This window comes from Giraffa tippelskirchi, chromosome 1, assembly GCF_054371585.1.
Source record: "Giraffa tippelskirchi isolate mGirTip1 chromosome 1, T2T-mGirTip1v1.2.pri, whole genome shotgun sequence".
Taxonomy (NCBI): domain Eukaryota; kingdom Metazoa; phylum Chordata; class Mammalia; order Artiodactyla; family Giraffidae; genus Giraffa; species Giraffa tippelskirchi.
In genome coordinates, this window is record NC_137275.1 from 160855250 (window position 1) to 160879232 (window position 23983).

Consider the following 23983-nt stretch of genomic DNA (forward strand, 5'->3'; position numbering starts at 1 on the left):
TGGAGAAGAAAAAGGCTACTTACTCTAGTATTCTTGCCTGAAGAATCCCATGGACAGAGGAGCCTGGCGGGCTATAGCCCATGGGGTCACAAAGAGTCGGACACAACTGAGCGACTAACACAACCACATGTGAGAGAAAGGGAGAGTGTATGTGTGTGTCCTGGATAATCAGATAGCTTAAAAAAAAAAAGTACTGGGCTCATAATCAGAAGCTCTGATACCATAGATGTGAGATGTGACATCTCCACCAGTTAGCATGGGTGTTATTGTGCAAACCCCACCCCTCTGTCATGAGGCAGGCCTTTAGTGCCCAGCAAACCTCCCTGTCTACTGGGGACCTTAGCAAATATAGTCTGAAGGTGAAGAGGAGGAAGTTGTCAGGCTGATGACATAATGTCTAAGCTTGTGGGTCACCTTGAGGGGAGCAGAGTGTTTGGTCCAAAGGGCTGCCTTTCCTGAGGGGGATAGGAGTGGAATGTCTGACACCCTGAAGCAACCATTCCGCCTGATTGGCCTTGCTGGATGCCGGTGTTTAGATGCTCCTGTAACAAAGACCCTTTGGTGTTGAATAACAGAAACAATCTTTGATCCAGCTTAAGGAAAAAAGAGAATATATTGGGTAGCTATTTGCACATATGATGGAATTTAAACACTTGGAAGAGTCAAATATTCAGAAAGTTCAGAAACATGATGGCTCAACGGGTCTTATTTCCACTCTCAGTTTCCCAGAGTCTCAGCTCTAATTTTGGGTGAAATGTCCCCTCTAAGGTCATTTAGTTATGATGTATCTGTTGGTTCAGGAGCATGTGGCAACATCTTGATCTCATAGAAAGTGGGCCCCTTCTCCAGCCCCAGGAGATATGATGTGACAGTCTAAACCAGTCACTGTGATCTCACTGCCCTGTGTCAGGAACTGGTCTGAAGATGGCCTTGAGACCCAATACTAGGGCAGGAGATGTAAATAGAAAAGGGCTGGATATGGATTCTGAGAGAGCTTTTGTTTTCCCAGTAAGAAGGAACAACAAATTCACATGGCATGGCTTTTTCTCCCTTTGTTTTTCCCCTTCTTTGGGGTTCAGACATGATGCCTAGTGGTGCCATAATATGACTGTGATGTGACAAGCACCAGATAAAAGGTGTGTACTAGAAGTAGGGGGTTTAAAGGAGAGAAAGCCAAGATGTCTATATAATAGATCTGTCACACTGACACCAGACCCAATACCTCTTGATTGGTTCTTGAGAAAATGATTCATTTGTTGACATTGCAGTGCACTATAATAGGTTGTTATTATTGTTGTTACTTGCAGCCTAAATCATTCCTAAGTGAAGAAGTTATATAGGATAAATATAGATGTTGGGAGCCAGTTCCTACAGATCAAAGAGTGATTCTCAGAGCTTTAATGGGGGAGAAGACAGAGATGGCTCAGGAAATGGGGACATATTCAGCGGTGTCTACGAAATCTCCCCTGGAGCCTTGAAATCTTACTACCGTGGCAGAGCACGGTGAGGGGAGCCCTCTTGGCACCAGGACACACCTGTCCTAGATAGAATTAACTCATTAACTCATACATTAGTTTTACTAATTTTTTATCAATCCCTTATTATCTGCTAGATATTTTTCTACATGTTGGGAATAGATTGGAGAAGACTGAGGAGATTTCAGTTCTCATTAAATTAACATTCTAAAGGGGAAATAGATAATAAACCAGAAAGATAAATGAACAGAATCATTTCCAAGTAGTTAGAAGTGCTATATGAAATATAAAACAGTGTTGTGATAGAGAGTCTGGGAGAGTGTGAGCATAGAAGACTTAAGAAAGTAACACTGGAAATAAAACTTGAATTGCATAAAGGTGCCAGCTGTATGAGACCCAGGGACCAAGCTTTTCCAAAGGGAATGGCCAGTGCAGAGGCCCTTGGCAGGGTGAGCATGGTGGGCTGGATACACGGACTGAATTATTAATGGGTGTCTAGTGCATGGTGATTCGGGAGGCCACCCATGCTTATCTCATTATAACTGTTCCCGCCACTCAGCTCACGGGCATTGTGATGGATCTCAAGGCTGCTGATGGGGTGACTGTTCCCAGCATCTGCTTCAGGCTAGGATGGGATGGCTGGGGGCAGGAAGCCTGGGTAACAGACTGTGATTGGAGTGACTGATAATGCCCTTGCCCTTGGTGAATGGACCATTGTTCTCAGTGCAGTGCATAGACTCCCTGGGGGGCTGGCTTCCCCTGGAATGGATCGGCCCTCCATTGGAAGGGCTGGCAGACAGCTGCTTTAAGACCATGCTCCAGTCACTTCCTCGAGTTACACTGGCCACATTTGATGTGTCTCTGTGGAAAGACCTGGCTCTGGCTCCCAGCTTGCTGTAGCTGGTCATACCCAACATCATTTTCAAGTGATACTTATCAGTGAAGCAGTCACATGAGATCGTAGGGCTTGAAGCACCCTCCAAGGTCATCCTATCTGGCATTTCTTGCATGTCTGGCATGACCCAGAACAAATGTGTTGGAATGCCACCACCCCTACTTCTGTGAGGTTGCCAGCTAAACCAGATATCCACCTAGTTCTGGTGTAGAATTCAACTCTCCTTAACACTTGAACAACCCACTCCAGTGTTCTTGCCTGGAGAATCCCAGGTACGGCGGAGCCTGCTGGGCTGCCATCTATGGAGTTGCACATAGTTGGACATGACTGAGGTGACTTAGCAGTAGCAGTAACACTTGAACTTGGGGGCAATTAATTATTAGAGCTGTCAGATTTTCTCATGGATCCTATATGACTGGTCAGATGTTAGGTATGTGTTCACTTTAGGAGGTAAGGCGGACTGCAAGTAGCCAAACTACCATTTAAAAGCCCTGGCTCATTATTTTCTAATAACAACGTGTGAGATAAAAAATTTTATATATATTTGTGTAGGATATGGTTAAATAAATTAAATATAAATCTATTATATTTAAATTATTAGTGACATCATTCATGATGCTCCTATTCTTATTTTTTCTGCAGTTGATAAAATATTCTCAGAGAAATGTTAGTATGTCTATGATTATATATTTTTTCTTCTCCCTTATATTTCTTCTGATTTTTGCTTTATGTATCTTTGTTTCTTTGCTGTTAAGGTGTCTAATGGTGTAAGATGTCTATATTCTTTGTGGAATTATGCCTTTTATCATTAAAAATATTCATCATTGTTTCATTTAAAATAAATTAATTTTAAAAGTAAGTAAAATCCCTGGCTGGCTTCTCCTAGATCTAGGATGAAATGGATTACGAAATATCAAAGTTGGAAGAGACTTCAGTGATCAATATCCCTCCTCTTAAGAGATGAAAAATAAAAAGGAAAAATGACTTAACCAAAGTTAACATTAATTTTACATTAGAAAGTTTTTGGGTATCCACATGGGTCTTTCACAGATGTTTACATCATTCTGTTGTTTAGCTTTGACTTATGGAACAAAGGGAAAAAAATTCCTGGGTCAACAATGTGAAAGTGTACAATCACACACAGTTCTCCTTGCCTCGGTCTGGTTCCACTCTCACTACCCTATATAGCAGGCATTCTTTTTCTCATTTCACAGAGGAGGAAAATGCACCCATTTAGTTAGTAAGTGGCAATACTGAACTCAAACTTAAGCCTTCTGACTTTTATCTAATATAATTTCCAAATCCACCATTACTTTCATTCTCTAGGGATTGAGGAACATAACAGAAATTAGCCATAACTTCGATGGGGTAGAGTACACAGGAGCCTCAAAGCCAATGCTTTAGGTTGCTACGAGCCGTAAGGAAAGGATTCTGATGTCACCTTCACTAGTGTGTAAATACTTCCCTCTTGAAAGTTCCTATATCTGAAGCAAAGGCTCCTGGCTGTAACATAACCTGGTGCTGTCATTTCAATAACCACCTTCAGAGTGGCGCATAGAAGCCTAGGCTGTTAGAACCAACTGGCTGGGTTCAAATCCCAGCCCTACCACTTCTTCTGGGTGACCTGAAGGATATTATTATATTTAACCTTCCAGTATCTCAGTTTTCTTATCTACAAAATGGGGTAGCAGTAGTGTCTTCCTGAGAAGGTGGTGATGACTAAATGAGGTCAAATATTTAGAAGAGTAAATGTTAGTTGTTGTTACATTTGCTCTCAGGACAACAGAAGGAATTCTATCACAGGTCTGAGTTTTCTCCAGCAGTATGAAAAGAGTAATCTCTCTCTCTCTTTTTAAAAAAATTTATTTAGCTATTTGAATGCTCCAAATTTTAATTGTGGCATGGGGGATCTTTAGTTGTGGTACATAGAATCTTAGTTCCCTGACCAAGGATCAAACCCAGGCCCCCTCTATTGGGAGTGTGGAATCTTAGCCACTGAACTGCCAGTGAAGTCTTGAAAAGAATACGTTCATAGCTCATGATAACGGATAGGCATTCCAGGGTGAGAAACGTCTAAAAACATATTCCCATACAGTTTAATGCTTGACTCCAGAGTAAGATGTATTCCTGGTGCTCTACTGCAAGAGTTATCTTCTTTTTGAACAGCAGAAAGCTCTGGCTTATGCACTCGAAAAGCTAAAGCTGACCCAGAAGTTATGCTTAGAGGAGAAAAAGAAGAAAGAGCCTCTTATGTAACTTGAAGAGTATAAAGGATACAATGATAAAAACCACTGCCATGAACTTTTCTCAGACATGATAAATCTCTGCATAAGACTCTCCAGCCATTGCCAAGGTATCATTTGTGTTTTTGTTTTTGTCTTAAAATAGACTAGAAAAAATGTTAGTAAACCCCCTCCCATTCGATTGTGTATTAGATTGTGAAAGGTATGAAATGCTATTATTTCAAGTTCTTTCCATCTTCTAAAATAACCCTCTCTGTGTGTTTTATGGTTCCTTAGCAGTATTCTGACTTTAATTTGATGGTGACCCCTGACTTTGTCTAGATCCTCACATGCAGCTGAGTCTTCCCTCTCCTCTTTCTGTTTTTCTTTCTCTTTTTCCTTATACTTTCTGCATGTTTAGATCATCTTTCTACCGACCTTTCAGTGGCTCAGTGTTTTGTTTCAGTGCATGAACGAAGTTGGAAAACAGAGCCAAGTGACAAGCTGTGAAGCAACAGCTCTGCCTCACAGAGCAAGTGTGCTTTGTACTATTTCTAGTCAGAGCAAATGTGGCCTTGGTGGACTGTAGGGAACAGTATCTCTCAGGTAAAAATAAGTTGCTAAGATTCACGCCAAAATGATGCAAATCCTTCATTTGCAAACAGATCCTGAATTGGGAGTCATGTGGGAAGAGGACTGAATTGGAAATCAGATTCAGGGTCCTGCCTAGCTTTTCCAGGTGATCCCACCAATCAGCCATCTGGTCTCAGGTAAGTATCTGTGACTTATAAAATATTTTTTTAATCAACAACAAAAATTAGGGAGACTACAATAACAAAACTATGTGTGCTGTCGAGTTCTAAGCAACCCCAACATTGGGATGAGTTCACTTCAGACTTAACTCTTTGTGGATTCCTCCTTTATCCCAGATTCCCTTCCTCCCACCCTGGAGATTAACACTGTCCTGAATTTGCATCTTTTGTAATTTTTCTGTATACACATGTATCTTTCAACAGTGGGTACTCTTTGTTTTGGATGTTTTAAAACTTAAAACTTGATCTACATATCATTCTGCAACTTGCTTTTTTAATGAATTTAGCATTAGCTTTCAGCAACAAATCTCTGGTCCATTCATTTTAACTAGTATATATTCTAATGATTTGTGAACAGACATCAGTCTACCTGTTTATCTATCTATCTCCATTCTCCTGTTGATGAGTAATTAGATTGTTTCTAATTTTGCACTATGGTAAGCAATGTTTTGACCAGTGTTCTTGTTCATTTTCTGTACTAACATACAAAAGCTTCTCAAAAATGTTTTGTCTATACCCATAGTAAAACATTGGAGAAGGAAATGGCAACTCACTCCATTGTTCTTGCCTGGAGAATCCCAGGGATGGCAGAGCCTGGTAGGCTGCTGTCTACGGGGTCGCACAGAGTTGGACACGACTGAAGCGACTTAGCAGCAGCAGCAACGCAGTAAAACATATACTTTATGTAGAAACCCAGAACATACAAGTGTACATTTCTGTGTATCTGTGTATACACTGTATGTGGAAAAAAAGTTCCTCAAAATAACACTCTTTTTGTCTATTCGGCTATGATCCAGTTTGATTTAGTCTATTTCACATACCAAAAAAATAGGCTGTTTGCAATTTACTAAAGTGATTCCATGACTCAGTAGTTCATCTCCATACTGTTCTGGGACACATACTTGGCCATGAAATTGCTGGGTCATAGGTTATACTCATTTTCAAATTGAGGAGTTTATGCCTTTGTGAGTTCATTTGATGCATTTAAATGAATGTTTGCATATAGCCAGCATTCTAGGGGTTTCTAAGAGGCAGCTTTTTGAGTTATTTAGTGGCTGGAAATGGAAATTTCGTTTTAGCTTTCTGGGTTTCAATTTTTTCATCTGTCACAAGAAGTCGAAATAAAACAAAATACTAGATTCTTCAGTGTTTTGCAGACTACTTTACCTTCAGTCCCAAAGTCCTGAGGAGGGCTTCAGGTTCTGTTCTATTGTGTGTAAGCTGTGGGGAGAGTGGGGTTTAGGGGAGCAAAAGGAGGAGAATGAGGAGGTGGAATCTGAGGCCTTTTACCACGGTCCCAACCCAAGGAGCCCATTTCAATATTTCCATTGTATTTCCATTGTGTGCAGCTCAAAAATACTCTGAAACTATGGGTTTAGATGTTCTCAAGTCTCTTTCCAGATCTAAACTTGAGTGAAAAGAATGTTTGCATCTCTGGACTCTTTAAAATTGCAGCCAGTATTAGAGCACATGATGACTTAGGGCATAGGGCATTGCCAAAAAGTGTTGGTTAACCCAAGTTCCTTATGGATTTCTAACACTGTGGAATCTGACTTAGAAAGGATGCTTTCAGAGTCCTGTAGGGCAATAAGTTCGAGGCACTCTTGGCTGGGACTGCCCCTGTGGGATAGCCAAGTGTACTCTGTCCTATGGGCTACATCCAGAAGAGGCTGCTTTAAAGGATTTTTTTAATTGCAGTATTGTTTATTTACAATGTTGTATTAGTTTCAGGTGTACAGCAAAGTGATTCGGTTTTATATATAAAATATATATATTGTTGTTTAGTTGCTAAGTCGTGTCCAACTCTTTGCGACTCCATGGACTGCAACTCGCCAGGGTTCCCTGTCCTTCACTATCTCCCACTGCTCAAATTCATATCCATTGAGTCAGTAATGCTATCTAACTATCTCATCCTCTGCTACCTGCTTCTCCTTTTGCCTTTAATCTTTCCCAGCATCAGGGTCTTTTCCAATGCATCGACTCTTCACATCAGGTGGCCAAAGTATTAGCATCAGTCCTTCCAATGAATATTCAGAATTGATTTCCTTTAGAATTGACTGATGTGATCTCCTTGCTGCTCAAGGGACTTGCAAGAGTCTTCTCCAGCTCCACAATTCAAAAGCATTGTATATCGTATATATTCTTTTTCAGATTCTTTTCCATTATAGGTTATCAGAAGATATCAAATATAGTTTCCTGTGCTATATAGTTCAGTTCAGTTCAGTCACTCAGTCGTGTCCGACTCTTTGCAACCCCATGAATTGCAGCACGCCAGGCCTCTCTGTCCGTCACCAACTCCCGGAGTCCACCCAAACCCATGTCCATCGAGTCAGTGATGCCATCCAACCATCTCATCCTCTGTTGTCCCCTTCTCCTCCCGCCCCCAATCCTACCCAGCATTAGGGTCTTTTCCAATCAGTCAACACTTCGCATGAGGTGCCCAAAGTATTGGAGTTTCAGCTTCAACATCAGACCTTTCAATGAACACCCAGGATTGATCTCTTTTAGGATGGATTGATTGGATCTCCTTGCAGTCCAAAGACTCTCAAGAGTCTTCTCCAACACCACAGTTCAAAAGCATCAATTCTTCAGCACTCAGCTTTCTTCACTGTCCAACTCTCACATCCATACATGACCACTGGAAAAACTATAGCCTTGACTAGACGTACTTTTGTTGGCAAAGTAATGTCTCTGCTTTTAAATATGCTACCTAGATTGGCCATAACCTTCCTTCCAAGGAGTAAGCGTCTTTTAATTTCATGGCTGCAGTCACCATCAGCAGTGATTCTGGAGCCCAAAAAAATAAAGTCTGACACTGTTTCCACTGTTTCCCCATCTATTTCCCATGAAGTGATGGGACCAGATGCCATGATCTTAGTTTTCTGAACGTTGAGCTTTAAGCCAACTTTTTCACTCTCCTCTTTCACCTTCATCAAGAGGCTCTTTAGTTCTTCACTTTCTGCCATAAGGGTGGTGTCATCTGCATATCTGAGGTTATTGATATTTCTCCCGGCAATCTTGATTCCAGCTTGTGTTTCTTCCAGCCCAGCGTTTCTCATGATGTACTCTGCATATAAGTTAAATAAGCAGGGTGACAATATACAGCCTTGATGTACTCCTTTTCCTATTTGGAACCAGTCTGTTGTTCCATGTCCATTTCTAACTTGCTTCCTGACCTGCATACAGGTTTCTCAAGAGACAGGTCAGATGGTCTGGTATTCCCATCTCTTTCAGAATTTTCCACAGTTTATTGTGATCCGCACAGTCAAAGGCTTTGGCATAGTCAATAAAGCACAAATAGATGTTTTTCTGGAACTCTCTTGCTTTTTCGATGATCCAGCAGATAATGGCAATTTGATCTCTGGTTCCTCTGCCTTTTTTAAAACCAGCTTGAACATCTGGAAGTTCACGGTTCACGTATTTGTGAAGCCTGGCTTGGAGAATTTTGAGCATTACTTTACTAGCATGTGAGATGACACATATAGTAGGACTTTGTTATTTACCTGTTTTATATATAATTGTGTGAATCTCTTATTCCCAAACTCCTATTTATCCCTCCTGCTCCTATCCCCCCCTTCCCTCTTTGGTAATCACAAATTTGTTTTCCTATGTCTCAGTCTGTTTCTGGTTTGTAAATAAGTTTATTTGTTTGATATTTTTTTAGATTCCACATATAAGTGATATCATATGATGTTTATCTTTCTCCGTAAAAAACTGCTTTGTTTTCACCGTATTTGTTTATTCTGTGAATGAAGGCCTAATATCAGTTTCTCTGAGCTCCATTTCTGCCTGCTAACTGTTCCTCTGGCTCACAGTGAAGCCCGTTTACTCAGCAGGGCGCACATACATTTAAACCATTAGATTCACAGAGATGACATTTTATTATCATTTTAATGAAAACACTCAGCTCCTCGTGGGTTTATTTTTGCCTTTCCAAATAGGGTAAGAGCATAAAGAGCTGGTGGTAAGTTGGTAGTAAAGTGACTGCAGGATGGTGTCTGTTCATTCATGGAGAATCACGGTTGCCTTTCCTAATCCCCTGGCTTTCTCTCTCACTGTCTCTGTCTCCCAGCACCTGGGTGACTGCCTCCTAGCAGATCCTAGTCCCACCCTTTAATTTGTCCCACTTGCATTTCATCTTCCTTAATCACTGTTTTCATCACATCACTCACTTGCTCAGAAACCCCCAAGGGATCTTTATTTCCCACCACATCAAATCTAAACGCAGCGGTCTGCTTTTAAGGCTTCTCCTAATCTATTCTTTCCTTGCGTCTCCAGCTTTATTTCCTTTGCCAGATGTGGTTCTGGTTCCTGTGGTTTAGAGATAATGGAATTTTTGTACACACTCACACACAAAACTGGAAATCTGTATCATTTTTCTTAAGCACAGTTCAGCCTAGTTTCCGTACACAAAGCACACATCAGCAGTGATGGCTTACCTCCCTCCCAACCCTCCTTTCCCCAGGCCATGTGAGCGAGATGGAGGGGTCCTCTGGGGGAAGTGTGTGGAGGAAAACAGTTTATACCCCACTCTCTCTCCATGCCCTGGGAGAGCCTTAGGCATTGAGAAAGACGACTGTTCACTGGAGTGGTTTGTGAAAAACGCTGCCAAGTTGACAAGACAGGCAGAATGCAAGCAGCTAAGAAGGCAATCTTGAAAGATATGTAATTTCAAATCAGAAAGAGCTGGTTCAGGAACTTGGAAAGAGGTACACGTGGATAAGGTAAAACTCAGCAGATCATGAAACCCCAAAAAAGATGGTGGTGAAGTTGGTAAAGGAGATTCAAGAGTAGGTTTACCTAATGCAGTAGGTTTATCACATCTATGAATATCATTTATTTTCTTTTAACTTTGTATTTTTTATGGGGTGTGTGTTTGTCATTTGCTTTGTTTTTCTGTAACTATTTCAGGAAGTCCTGGCTCTTCCACTTAATAGCAGTATGATTTGGGACAATTTTCTTTAGCCATAAGGTGGAGGTAATAATGCTACCTAGTACATGGGGTTGTTGTGAGGACTAAATAATATATTTAAAAAGCATAGAACATGAGGTCCAAGACCAAAATAGCAGCCACTATTCCTATCACCATTATTATTATAAGTACACATAAGCTGCTCTTCATTTGAGCAGCTGCTAAAATTCCACCTTCTCTCAAAATACCTTTAGGTCAGTTTAGCAAACATTAGCTGAACACTCAGTGTATGTCAGGCACTGATGCAACACTGATGAAACCACAGGCAAGAAACTGACCTTGTCCTTGAGTGGCTTGTCTTCCAGGAGCAAACGCAAACCCATGAACAGATTATTTCAGTTTAAGGTTTGGCTGTCTAGCACAGTCATTACTAGCCATGAGCGACTATTCAGCTCTTAAAATGTGGCTGGTCTGAAATGAGATGTTGCTACATGTAAAAAACACAGTGGAGGTTGAAGACTTGAAATGGTTAAAGAATTTGAAATAGCTAATAGATAATTTTTAGTATGTTGAAATGATAACATTCTGGATTGTGTGTGTGTTAGTTGCTCAGTCGTGTCAGACTTTGCAACCCTGTGGACTGTAACCCGACAACCTCCTCTGTCCATGGGATTTCCCAGGCAAGAATACTAGAATGTAGCCTGCCAGGCTCCTCTGTCCATGGAATTTCCCAGGCATGAATACTGGGGTGGGTTGCCATTTCCTTCTCTAGGGGAATCTTCCCAACCCCAGGGATCGAACCTGGGTCTCCTGCATTGCAGGCAGATTCTTTACCATCTAAGCCACCAGGGAAGCCCTGGATATGCTGGGCTAAATAAAATACCTAAAATTAATTTCACTTGTTTCTTTTTAATTTTTAAAAACTGTGCTATTAAATATACGTGGCCCCTGTTAGATTTCTCTTGGACAGCACTTGGTCTAGGTTGATACAGTGGAGGTTCAAACAGGATGCAGCAGGGAGGCATGCCATGGAGACTGGGATTGAAGGAAGGCTGCCTGGAGGAGCAGATGCATCCTGAGCTGAGTCAAGGATGGGCAGATGTTATCCAGGCAATAACAAATCTAAAGGGCATTCCAGATGGAAGTAACAGGAAAGTGTGGAAAGGCTTGTGTTTATGGAGTGCTGGAGGCAGTTGGTTATTCCACAGGATAAAGGATTGTGAGTTGGGAGACTGGAAGAAAAAGCTACCAGGGAAATGAAGTCTAATTTTCCCATCATTTAAGATCCAGTTGTCATGAAATGCTCTGGTTTTTGTCTTATGTTGATGTCTGATTATGTTTCCACTATTGTTAGAAGTTTTGTACTATCAGCAATGGAGAGATGGAAGGTCATGCCTCTAATAGGGCTGTCCTAGAGGACAGGACTAATAATGTGAAGGTGCTGCTTGGAAGGCAGGATGCCATTTTTCCCTCGGCAGTAGTCTGAAAGATGGGAAGGCAGCCTAAGATTGCCATCTCGAGTGTAGGACTGATGAATGAGAATCAGATAGGAGGGTCAGAGCTTTTAATTTGTTCTCATTCATTGGGTTCAAGGAGAGTATACATGGTTGCATTCACGCTCATTTACCTGTCAATGGATTTCAGAAGGATTCCTCCTCCAATAAATTCCCACCAATATGGAATATAATCATTCATCAGATTATATTAATTTACAAGCATATTATACCACTCTATCACAAATCATCCTTAGGTCTTCTGCCATTAGTAACAAATAATTAACATGGATATTCAGTAGGTCGTGGAAGAGGAGTAGCAAAAGGAGACTTTGGAAACCTAAGTGGATGGAGAAGCTGGAGAGTTAGAGAGCACCTTCCATCTTACAGTTTTCCCTTGTCCCTAGATACTATCTGGGAAATTTCTGTGCATTGATCCTTCTTCTGTTTTTGGAACCACTAGGATAATGAATCAAATCTCTTTCTCATGACAGCCACTTGGAAAATTTGAAGAGCAATTTACATCTTCCCCTTAATTCTTCTTTTCAATGGATTAAAGCTCTTCATCTCCTTTGGCTGTTAATCATAGAATCCTCTGTCTCTCCCCCAGAGAGAAAACCAGGTTCTCCCAGAAAACTGTGCACCTTAAGTGTACCTCTCCTAGCTGAACACAACGTTCCAAGCTTTGTCCAAACATCAAAATGTAAAGTGGGCTTATTACCTACCTCCACTCCTTCCAGAGAGTCCTCAGTTGTGGTTGGTTGGCAGTCACTTGAAACTTCAGATCCAGAATGAACTTGGTTGATAAGAAAAAGCCCTGTTATTCTCACAGACTCACAGACTTGGAAAACAAGCTGATGGTTGCCAGGGAAAAGGATACGAGGAAGGGATAGCTGAGGATTTGGGGATGGACATGTACATACTGCTATGTTTAAAACGGATAAGCAGCAAGGACCTACTGTACAGCACAAGGAACTCTGCTCAATGTTATGTGGCCGCCTGGATGGGAGGGGAGTTGGGGGGATAATGGACAACTTATGTATGTATGGCTGTGTCCCTTCGCTGTTCACCTGAAACTGTCACAATAGTTTGTTAATCGGCTATACCCCAATACAAAATAAAAAGTTTGAAAAAAGAAAAAGCTCTGTTTTTTCTCACTGGGTATTATTGACTTATCGAACACTTCTGGACCTGTTTTTTTTTCTTTTTTAAAGAAGATGTGATGACTTCTCTGGTTATAGAAATAAATTTTGGGAAAAGTGGAAAATGTGAACAAGCAAAATGACCATTATTAACAGGTTGATATGTATAAACCAATTGTTTTTATGCATAGGGATGCATATGTACTGTGGATGGCATTTTGCAATAGTGCTGAACTGTCCTCTGTGAACATGTTTCATAGAACATTTTTATTAATTGCATATTTAGTCATATCAAAATTTTATAGTCAACCAGTCCTCTGCTGTTGGGCATTTAGGTTGTGATTTTTTTTGTCATTATGATAATGCTTTAATAAACATCCATGAACCTAAATTTAAAAATTTATTGAATTATAGTTGATTTATAATATTGTTAGTTTAATTTGTACAGCAAAGTGATTCAGTTATATATATATGTAGATATGTATATATTCTTCTTCAGATTCTTTTCAATTATAGGTTATTATAAGATATTGAATATAGTTCCTTATGTATGTACTGTATACTCAGTCACATCAAACTCTTTGCCACCCCATGGACTCTAGCCCACCAAGGCTCCTCTGTCCGTGGGATTCTCCAGAATCCTGGAGTGGGCTGCCATTCCCTTCTCCAGGGGATCTTCCCAACCCAGGGATTGAACCCGGATCTCCTGCTTTGCAGGAGGATTCTTTACCATCTGAGGCTATACAGTAGATCCTTGTTGCTTGTCTATTTTATATAAGGTAGTGTAAATCTGTTCATCTCAAACTCCTAATCCATCCCTCTTCCGCACTCTTTCCCTTTTGGTAACCACGAGTTTGTATTCTATGTCTGTGAGTCAAGAACGTAAATATATTTACATTTTTTGTTAATTTTTCAATTTTTAGAAGTGAAATTACTGGACTAAAAGATAGAATATTTAAAGTTTAGTTTGTATAAGTCATATTGTCTTCTAGAAATACTGTACTAATATGGATGTGTTACCAGCAACAGCAAGAATACCAATTTCTCTACACATTTGCACTCATAAAAATCTTTGACAGTTTGGAGAACAAAAACAAGCAATATTTTGTTTTAATTTGCATTTTAGTAACTAGTAAGAGTGAACATTTTTTTCACTTGTTTATTGCCATCTTCTTTTGGAGAATTAACTTTTCATACCTGCTTCCATTTTTCTATTAGGGCATTTTTATTTTTTCTTAATGGCTTGATGGCTTGGAGTAGTTATTTTAGTGCAAAGAATATTTGTCTCCCCCAATTTTCTCAGTTTATTTGCTTTTTGGCTTTTTATTTCATTATAAGTAGATGCATTCTGGATTAAGTCTTCTATCAGATTATTCTTGATTTATAGAAAAATTATGTTTTTGTGTGTGTATGTGTTATTTAACTGGTGAGCTTACTAAACATTCATATTAATTTGAAATGTTTTTTAACTTATATTTGAATTTCATATCTATTTTTGTCTTATTGTGCTAGCTAGAAATTCAAGGACAATGGGAGATAATAGTGGTGATAATGGACATCTTTGTTTCTGACTTTAATAGGAATACCTTAATGTTTAATTATTAAGCATGATACTAGTTTTTTGTTTGAGACATACTTCAAAACAAATATGCATTTGCTAAGTAAATGTCAATTTATTCAGCTGCTTTTACAATTTAAAAGAATAATTCCTGAATTTTATCAAATATATTTTAGCATCTGTTTATATGAATGTGGTCTCTCTCTCATGAGCTCTCTCTCTCTCTCTAGAAAAAATTGCAAACTTAGAGAGGAGTTGTGAGTATAATACAAATAACTATTTTTCTGGAACCATTTGAGAGTTTGTGGCTGACATAATATTCACAAACTCTAAGTACATTTGTGTATATTTCCTACAAACCAGAAATATTCTCTTGCATTATCAAAATACAACCACCAAAACCAAACACTGAAACATTACTAACATCTAATATGTAGATTCCATTCAAATTCTATCATATGTCCCAACCACATCCCGATAATATCCAGTTCAGAATCACATGCTACCCATACAAAAAAGTATACACACGTTTATAGCAGCATTATTCATAACAGTCTAAAAATGGAAACAACCCCAGATGTCTATCAACTGATTAATAGATCAACGAAATGTGTTATCTTCATGTAATGGAATTTTATTCAGCCAAAAGAAAGAATAAAGTGCAATCATATGCTCTACCTCTGAGTGAAAATATTATGCTAAATGAAAGAAGCCAGTTATTATATTAATACAAAAGATCACATATTATGTGATTCCATTTATATGAAAGGCCAAGAACAGGCAAATCCATAGACTGAAAGTAGATTATTGTTTCTAGGGATTGGGGGATATTGGGAGAAGGAATAAGGGTGACGACTACTGGGTGCAAGGCTTCTTTTTTGGGGTGATAAAAATGCTTTTAAGTGGTGGTGATGGTTGCACATCTCTGTGAACATAGTAAAAAGAACATCAAAGTGTGTACTTTATAAGAGTAAAATTCATGTGTTATGAATTTTATCTTCATAGAGCTGTTATTAAAGAAAATACTTTTATTTGCACTTACTTATCATGTCCCCTTGGTCTCCTCAATATGGAACAGTGGTTCAGTCTTTTCTAGGCTTTATTGACCTTGACAGTTTTGAAAATTATGGGCCAGTTCTTTTGTGGGTTATTCTCAATTTTAGATTGTCTGATATTTCCCCATGATTACATTCAGCTTATGCATCAGAGCTGGAAATCTTACTAAAGGAATACTATGTTCTTTGCATTGTGTCTTATCAGGTGATACATGATTTTGATTTGTCCCATTACCAGTGATGTTCAATTTCATCAGTTGATTAAGGTGTTATCTGTCAGGTTTCTCTCCTATAAACTTATTATTCCTTTCCCTTCTGAATAATTTTATTTTATGGAAAGTTACTTTGGAAGGGTATAAAAATCCATTCATCATCAAAATTGTATTCATTTATTAGTATGAACCCATGTTTTAACATTTAATTTGCCATGTTATGATTTGTTACTAAAATTACCTTTTTGATGTCAGTTTACCCCAGATTTGACCCACAGATCTTCTCAAATTGGCATCTATGTCCATTTAGTATATCCCCTTCATGCTGTGATTCCAAATGATCCTCTGGTGTAAGAAAATGCTCCAGATTATTTTGTGCTCTGCTTTCTCCAGCCCTAGAATCAGCCATTTTCCCAAGAAGCTCTGGTTCCTCTTAGGAGAAAATGCTACTTAGAAACCAAGAGTTGATCTCTAAGGAATGCTCTCTGATTTGAAGGGTTTCACTTCTTCATACCCCTCTCAGTGGACTGAGCTAAAGAATATATGTAGATTCCTATATATGCACACTCTTGTATGTCTGTGTGGTTCTCTATGTTATTAATATCTGTATCTATCCATCCATCCATATATTGAAAGCTATGACTTTATAGTGATACTTTTACTTCAATGCAACTCAATAGTTTGAGTTTTCTGCCTTTCCACATTGTATATCCATCCTCTCAGAGTAAGAACTCTGACCTTTATTATCCTTAAGAGTGTTACATATGTGATAAAATTCTTGTGTAAAACCAATCTTCTGTTTAGCACCACTGCTGCCTCCCCTGTGTTTGCCCTTCTCACAGCACTCAAGATCTAATCTACACCCATTTATTCCTGGCCCTAGATGCTGGCTTTTGGGCTGAATAGGTCAGAAAGGGAAGAGGGGTAGGATGAGAAGGAGAAGAAAGTCGTTTTTCTTTTTTGGCTTATAACTTAGTGAATTATATTAATAGATTTTTACTAATATTGACTCACTCTTGCACTTTTGCAATGAGCCTTGCTTTGATTTTTTTTCCACTCTTAAGATTTCTTAATAATTTATTTTGCTGATCTGCAAAAATGCCATGGCATGCTAAAAATTTTCTTAGGCATTCCTTTAATTTTATTGTTTTTTATTTCTAGAGGGGAATACATGGCTTCCTCCTGACTTCTTTGCATTTTCCCAGTACCTTTGATTTTGGAAATAATATAAGAATGATGGCTGCATTTTTCAGTGTTGGAAATTCCTGGTATGTCTCAGAAGCAAGGAATCACAGGATATCTACTTTTCAGTGGTGAGTATGCCTCTCACAAAAGCCACACCATTATTTCTAATACCCTAATTATTTTTCATAGAAAAAGAACAGGGGTTCTCAACATTTCTTGAAATTTCAAAAACTCAGAAAAAGACTTCCAAAAAAAAGAATATCCAACTAAATATTCATTTGTTAGCCCAGCACTGGAAGGAACCAGCCAAAGAATAACTGGTGAGTAAATCAACACCAATACCACTATCATTCATCTCCTTCATATCAGCCTAACCCAAAAGAATTTCTTGGCACCCACAAGAAGGTTAATTGAAAAGATAAATCTACTTTGGGAAGCATTTGTATTTTAAGGAGAGATGGAATTGGGGAAGTGCCATGCTGACATCTATCATTCTACAAATCATAATTATTGTAGTGACCCGAAACCTGGCGCATGTTATGATGGTTAAATAATGTCCATAGTTTTGCTCTCCAGAAATGCTTTTGTCCCCGACCTGATCATTATCATGCTGCTTGGGTCTTTTAGGCCTAAAATGTGCTGCTTATATTTATCTGGGTAGTTGGTTAATTTAGGTGGCAGCCACCTTGCAGGTATGATTTTTCTTCCACTGACAGAAAACAAAGCCTGGATTCCTATATTTTTTTTTTCTCTAGAGCATAGTTTTATTTTTTAATTGGAGTATAATTGCATTATAATGTCATTTCTGCTGTACAGTGAAGTGAATCAGCTATATGTATACATGTATCACCTCCCTCTTGGACCTCCCTCCCACCCACCCCTGAATCCTACCCATCTAGTTTGTCACAGAGCATGAAGCTAAGAATCCTGTGCTTTAAAGCACGCGTATCTATTTTATACATGGTTTCATTATTTATACTTTCTTCCTCATCTCCCACTAACCCTCCCACCAGTTCTCTTTAAAGGAGATATTTATTATGTATGTAGATGCTGTTGTTTTGTCGCTAAGTCATGTTCGACTCTTTTGTGTCCTCATGTACTAAAGCTCACCAGGCTCCTCTGTCCATGGGATTCTTCAGGCAAGAATACTGCCATGGGTTGCCATTTCCTTCTCTAGGGCATCTTCCTGACACAGGGATAGAATCCCTGTCTCCTGTACTAGCAGTGGATTCATTACCACTAAGCCACCAAGGAAGCCCATTATGTATGAAGATTCCTCCAGGAAGATCTATATATGCCCATGTGTCTTTTTGCAATACATATATTCCCACAGTACGTGTGTTCAGTTCAGTTCAGTTCAGTCGCTCAGTCATGTCTGAGTCTTCACGACCCCATGGACCGCAGCACACCAGGCCTCCCTGTGCATCACCAACTCCTGGAGCCCACTCAAAACCATGTCCATCGAGTTGATACCATCCAACCATCTCATCCTCCGTCATTGCCTTCTCCTCCTGCGCTCAATCATTCCCAGCATCAGGGTCTTTTCCAATGAGTCAGCTCTTCGCATCAGGTGGCCAAAGTATTGGAGTTTCAGCTTCAACATCAGTCCTTCCTATGAACACCCAGGACTGATATCCTTTAGGATGGACTGGTTGGATCTCCTTGAAGTCCAAGGGACTCTCAAGAGTCTTCTTCAACACCACAGTTCGAAAGCATCAATTCTTCAGCACTCAGCTTTCTTTATAGTCCAACTGTCACATCCATACATGACCACTGGAAAAACCATAGGCTTGACTAGATGGACCCTTGTTGGCAAAGTGATGTCTCTGCTTTTTAATATGCTGTCTAGCTTGGTCATAACTTTCCTTCCAAGAAGTAAGCGTCTTTTAATTTCATGGCTGCAATCACCATCTGCAGTGATTTTGGAGCCCCCCAAAATACAGTCAGCCACTGTTTCCACATCTATCTGCCATGAAGTGATGGGACCGGATGCCATGATCTTAGTTTTCTGAATGTTGAGCTTTAAGCCAACTTTTTCACTCTCCTCTTTCACTTCCAACAAGAAGCTCTTTAGTTCTTCTACACTTTCTGCCGTAAGGGTGGTGTCATCTGTATATCTGAGGTTATTGATATTTCTGGCAATCTTGATTCCAGCTTGTGCTTCAACCAGCCCAGCGTTTCTTATGATGTATTTTGCATATAAGTTAAATCAACACCCTCTTGCAACAACACAAAAGAAGATTCTACACATGGACATCACCAGATGGGCAATACTGAAATCAGACTGATGATATTCTTTGCAGCCAAAGATACAGTCAGCAAAAACAAGACCAGGACCTGACTGTGGCTCAGATCATGAACTCCTGTGTGTAAAATTCAGACTTAAATTGAAGGAAGTAGGGAAAACCACTAGACCATTCAGGTATGACCTAAATCATATCCCTTTCGATTATATAGTGGAAGTGAGAAACAGATTTAAAGGGCTAGATCTGATAGACAGAGTGCCTGAGGAACTCTGGACAGAGGTTCATGACATTGTACAGGAGACAGGGATCAAGACCATCCCCAAGAACAAGAAATGCAAAAAAGCAAAATGGCTGTCCTAGGAGGCCTTACAAATAGCTGTGAAAAGAAGAGAAGTGAAAAGCAAAGGAGAAAAGGAAAGATATACCCATTTGAATGCAGAGCTCCAAAGAATAGCAAGGAGAGATAAGAAAGCCTTCCTCAGTGGTCAGTGCAAAGAAATAGAGGAAAACAATAGAATGGGAAAGACCAGAGATCTCTTCAAGAAAATTAGAGATACCAACAGAACATTTCATGCAAAGATGGGCTCGATAAAAGACAGAAATGGTATGGACCTAACAGAAGCAGAAGATATTAAGAAGAGGTGGCAAGAAGACACAGAAGAACTGTGCAAAAAAGATCTTCACGACCCAGATAATCACGATGGTGTGATCACTCACCTAGAGCCAGACATCCTGGAATGTGAAGTCAAGTGTGCCTTAGGAAGCATCACTACGAACAAAGCTAGTGGAGGTGATGGCATTCCAGTTGAGCTATTTCAAATTCTAAAAGATAATGCTGTGAAAGTGCTACACTCAATATGCCAGCAAATTTGGAAAACTCAGCAGTGGCCACAGGACTGGAAAAGATCAGTTTTCGTTCCAATCCCAAAGAAAGGCAATGCCAAAGAATGCTCAAACTACCGCACGATTGCACTCATCTCACACGCTAGTAAGGTAATGCTCAAAATTCTCCAAGCCAGGCTTCAACAGTACGTGAACTGTGAACTTCCAGATGTTCAAGCTGGTTTTAGAAAAGGCAGAGAAACCAGAGATCAAATTGCCAACAGCTGTTGGATTATCGAGAAAGCAAGAGAGTTCCACAAAAACATCTATTTCTGCTTTATTGACTATGCCAAAGCATTTGACTGTGTGTATCACCACAAACTCTGGAAAACTGTTAAAGAGATGGGAATACCAGACCACCTGATCTGCCTCTTGAGAAATCTGTATGCAGGTCAGGAAGCAACAGTTAGAACTGGACATGTAACAACAGACTTGTTCTAAATAGGAGATTATTTAACTTATATGCAGAGTACATCATGAGAAACACTGGGCTAGTTGAAGCACAAGCTGGAATCAAGGTTGCCAGGAACTTGTGGTGAAAACATTAATTAATTTGGTCATACAACAAATATTTATTGCGAGTCTTGCATGTGCTAGACACTTTCCTACGTGCTAGAGGAGAATCAATTTGCAAAGACAAACATGGCCCTTGCTAGTTTAACAACATGAATTAGTTTTCTAGAAATAAAAGCCCTGATTTTTAATATTTGCCAATTTCATTCTCTCCATGTTCTATATTACCTGGCACATAAGAACTCAAGCATGGCAACCATTATCATAATCTTTATGTCCTGATCATAATTATCATCAATATTATGTATGATAGTGCTTTAACAACATACTAAAAAGAAACCATCATCTCTGGGCGGTGGCAGGGGGATGTCTATGATTCATATTTATGAGTGAGTGTGTGTGTATGTGTAAAAGTAGAGAAAAGCAGAGAAGAGTCTGCAAGGATACACACTGGATTTGGTATGGTTACCTCAAAAAGATGTGAGATTGAGAAGTTAACAAATTGTGACTTTTTCTTTACTAAAAATCTGTACAGTTTGAATTTTGAATCATGAGTATGAATTAATTTTATAATTTTTAAATAAAATTTGCACTGTCCAAGTTGTGCACGCAGAGCTGTCTCATATGATGTCAGTTGAACAGTGACCAAACGCATAGTAGACAAACAGCAGTTACCATTAATATATGAATCATTGTAGATGGAATCATTGTTAAATAGTTATTGTTTTCTTGATGAAAGTGATTTCAACTGTTGACAGAAGATGAATAGAATCAAGACACTTGATAAGTATTCCAGTTGCTGCGAAACAAACCACTCCTGTGGCTTAATGACAGTGTTTGTTTATTTTGCTCACAGATTTGCAGTTTGGATGGTGCAGAGTCGGGGTGTGATAGGGACATTTTGTCTCTTTTCTACTGGACATCAGGTGGGGTAACTGGAAGGCTGAAGGCAGACTCATCTGAAGGGCACTCATGTGTCTGGTAGCTGATGCTGACTGTTGTCTGGGACCAACGTGGGGCTGTGGCTGGAAAACCTCCATGTGGCCCTTCCATACAGCTGCTCATCTTCCCTGCAATATGGTGGCCAGGTTCCAAAGGTGAGTGTTCCAAGAGAGAGGTGGGTGGAAGCTGTGTCAACTTTTTTAACTTAACCTCCAAAGTCACAAAGATCACTTTCTTCACATTCTGTTAGTCAAGGGAAAAAAGGAAAAATGAACTCTTGATGAGCAAGTAGCAAGTTCTACCAGAGCACATGGGACTGGAAATACTAATGTGGCCATTTTTGGAAACTACAACCTGGCCCAGTAAGTCCTCTCTTTACTGATGTGGTCTGTACTACACAGCTGCAGAGAGCAAAGATAGAAAACAGCCCGGAGCTGCTTGGCTGCCCAGCTTAATGTGAGTGTTGCAACTTCACATTTACTCTAAAAACCATATTCATGCGTTGTGAGAGCTGTGAATTCTTATGTAAGGAACCAAAAGAATTTCACTATTGTAGTATCATTCATGGAGAAGGCAATGGCACCCCACTCCAGTACTCTTGCCTGGGAAACCCCATGGACAGAGGAGCCTGGTAGGCTGCAGCCCAAGGGGTCGCGAAGAGTCGGACACGACTGAGCGACTTCACTTTCACTTTTCACTTTCATGCATTGGAGAAGGAAATAGCAACCCACTCCAGTGTTCTTGCCTGGAGAATCCCAGGGACGGCAGAGCCTGGTGGGCTGCCGTCTATGGGGTCGCATAGTGTCAGACACAACTGACGCGACTTAGCAGCAGCAGCAGCAGTATTATTCATGCTTAGTACAGCCATGGTTTTTAAATCAGCTTTCCTGAGTACTGTTAAATTTATCATAGCCTAAAAGGCAGATCGACACATTATAGGGACAGTTAAATTCTCTTTTTATTGATTGGACTCAGGAAAATGGTATATTATTTTTGCCTCTGAGCTTCCTTCTCAAATACAACAAAAGAGCACAGAAAGGAGATTCATGAAAATGTATGGTTTGCAACACAATTTCAAATATTCTTAAATGCACATTGGTGTTCTTATAACTTGCCAGCCACACTTTATTTAAGGCTATGTTAAGTTTAATATGTGAACAGTCAGATGCGTTTTTTATCGAGGTTCATTAAGGATTCACTTGTATCCCAAATGTCCTTGGTTCCCACTGTGGCAGGCGTGCAAGAAAACATATTAACAGTGGACTAATCACCAGGTATGTATAGATTACCCATAGAGTAGCACTTAGAGAATTGTCAGAAAACATCCAATTAATGGAGCCTACTAGGTTCACGTCTCCCTTTATTTTACGATATGAATTATTAGCCCCAAGTCAGCAGTAAATTAGATCTGCAGGATTGTAATTTTTAGAAACTCTATTAATTTTTATTTCTTTGAACATAACCAAGTTCTTCTCTCATGTAAGAAGATGTAGTCATCATGTAACCAGAGTCTTATAAACTAAGCTCTTTTGGTGATTGACATGTGAAAAATAAAAGAAAAACAGACTTTCACACTGCCTTTTAAAGTGTGAATAAACAGTCTTTATTCACGGTAGGATAAATCAGTCAAAGTGAATTTTAACAAGTTTTGCCCCCAAATATTTTCTTGTTTATACTGAAGACAGCCATGAAACATTTCTTTTAAGCTCAGTCAACGTTTTATTCTTTAGGAATTTGTTAGAGACTTAAAACTTTTTCCAGTCCTTTTTCTCCCGTCACTACAATGCCAAAGTAGCAAACAAAGCAGACTTGGTGCCTGTATCTCTCCCGAAACTGACATCATAAAGGAAATTCAGATATTGTGACCCCCAATGCTTATGTTCATTGATGTGTCCTTGTAAAAGACATTTACTGATAAGCCCAGCTCAGACAATTATTAAAACCATCAGTTAAGACAGTAAACCTGGTTGTTCGTCAGAGCCTTTATAAAGTACTTATTCTTGGACCCACTCCCCCAAAATGCTGACTCACAGGCCACGGATGAAGCCAAGAAATCCATACTCTTCAAAAGTTCCTCTTATAATTCTGGATGTTGGCCCAGGGTGGGAATGACTGAGTGGGAATATTTGCTAACTTTTGAAGTAACTTTTGTAAGGTAAGATGTTCTGTCTTGATAGAGTTTTTATAGCTCAAAACAAAGTGATATTATGCTTGAATTTCTATCCTTATTACATTTTACAATAGGAATCCAGGCTTACCCTAAACTTTTATATATTTATAGTAGAAGCTACAGCTTTATAAACAAAATGGGGAAAGAAATTCTAGTTCATAAATCTCATCATTATTTTCATCTTCAGCTTTGTGTTTGGGCTGAAATGTATTATATATATAAATGTTATATATAATGATTACTTTCATTATGTGGTAAACTTTTTCTTC

The 23983-nt window shown here is 39.4% G+C and overlaps 1 long non-coding RNA gene across 3 annotated transcripts in view; it reads left to right on the forward strand.

Moving 5' to 3' along the window:
• The window catches only part of LOC145510685 (uncharacterized), a 171146-nt gene that overhangs the window by 128480 nt on the left and 18683 nt on the right, over nt 1–23983 (forward strand). For 2 of the 3 annotated variants that reach the window (XR_014057215.1, XR_014057216.1), the window contains exons 5-9: nt 4537–4723; nt 5258–5362; nt 16938–17089; nt 21459–21699; nt 21795–22000. This is a non-coding gene — a long non-coding RNA (uncharacterized LOC145510685). The remainder of the gene's footprint in view (nt 1–4536; nt 4724–5257; nt 5363–16937; nt 17090–21458; nt 21700–21794; nt 22001–23983) is intronic. The other variant, XR_014057212.1, reaches the window with a different exon arrangement.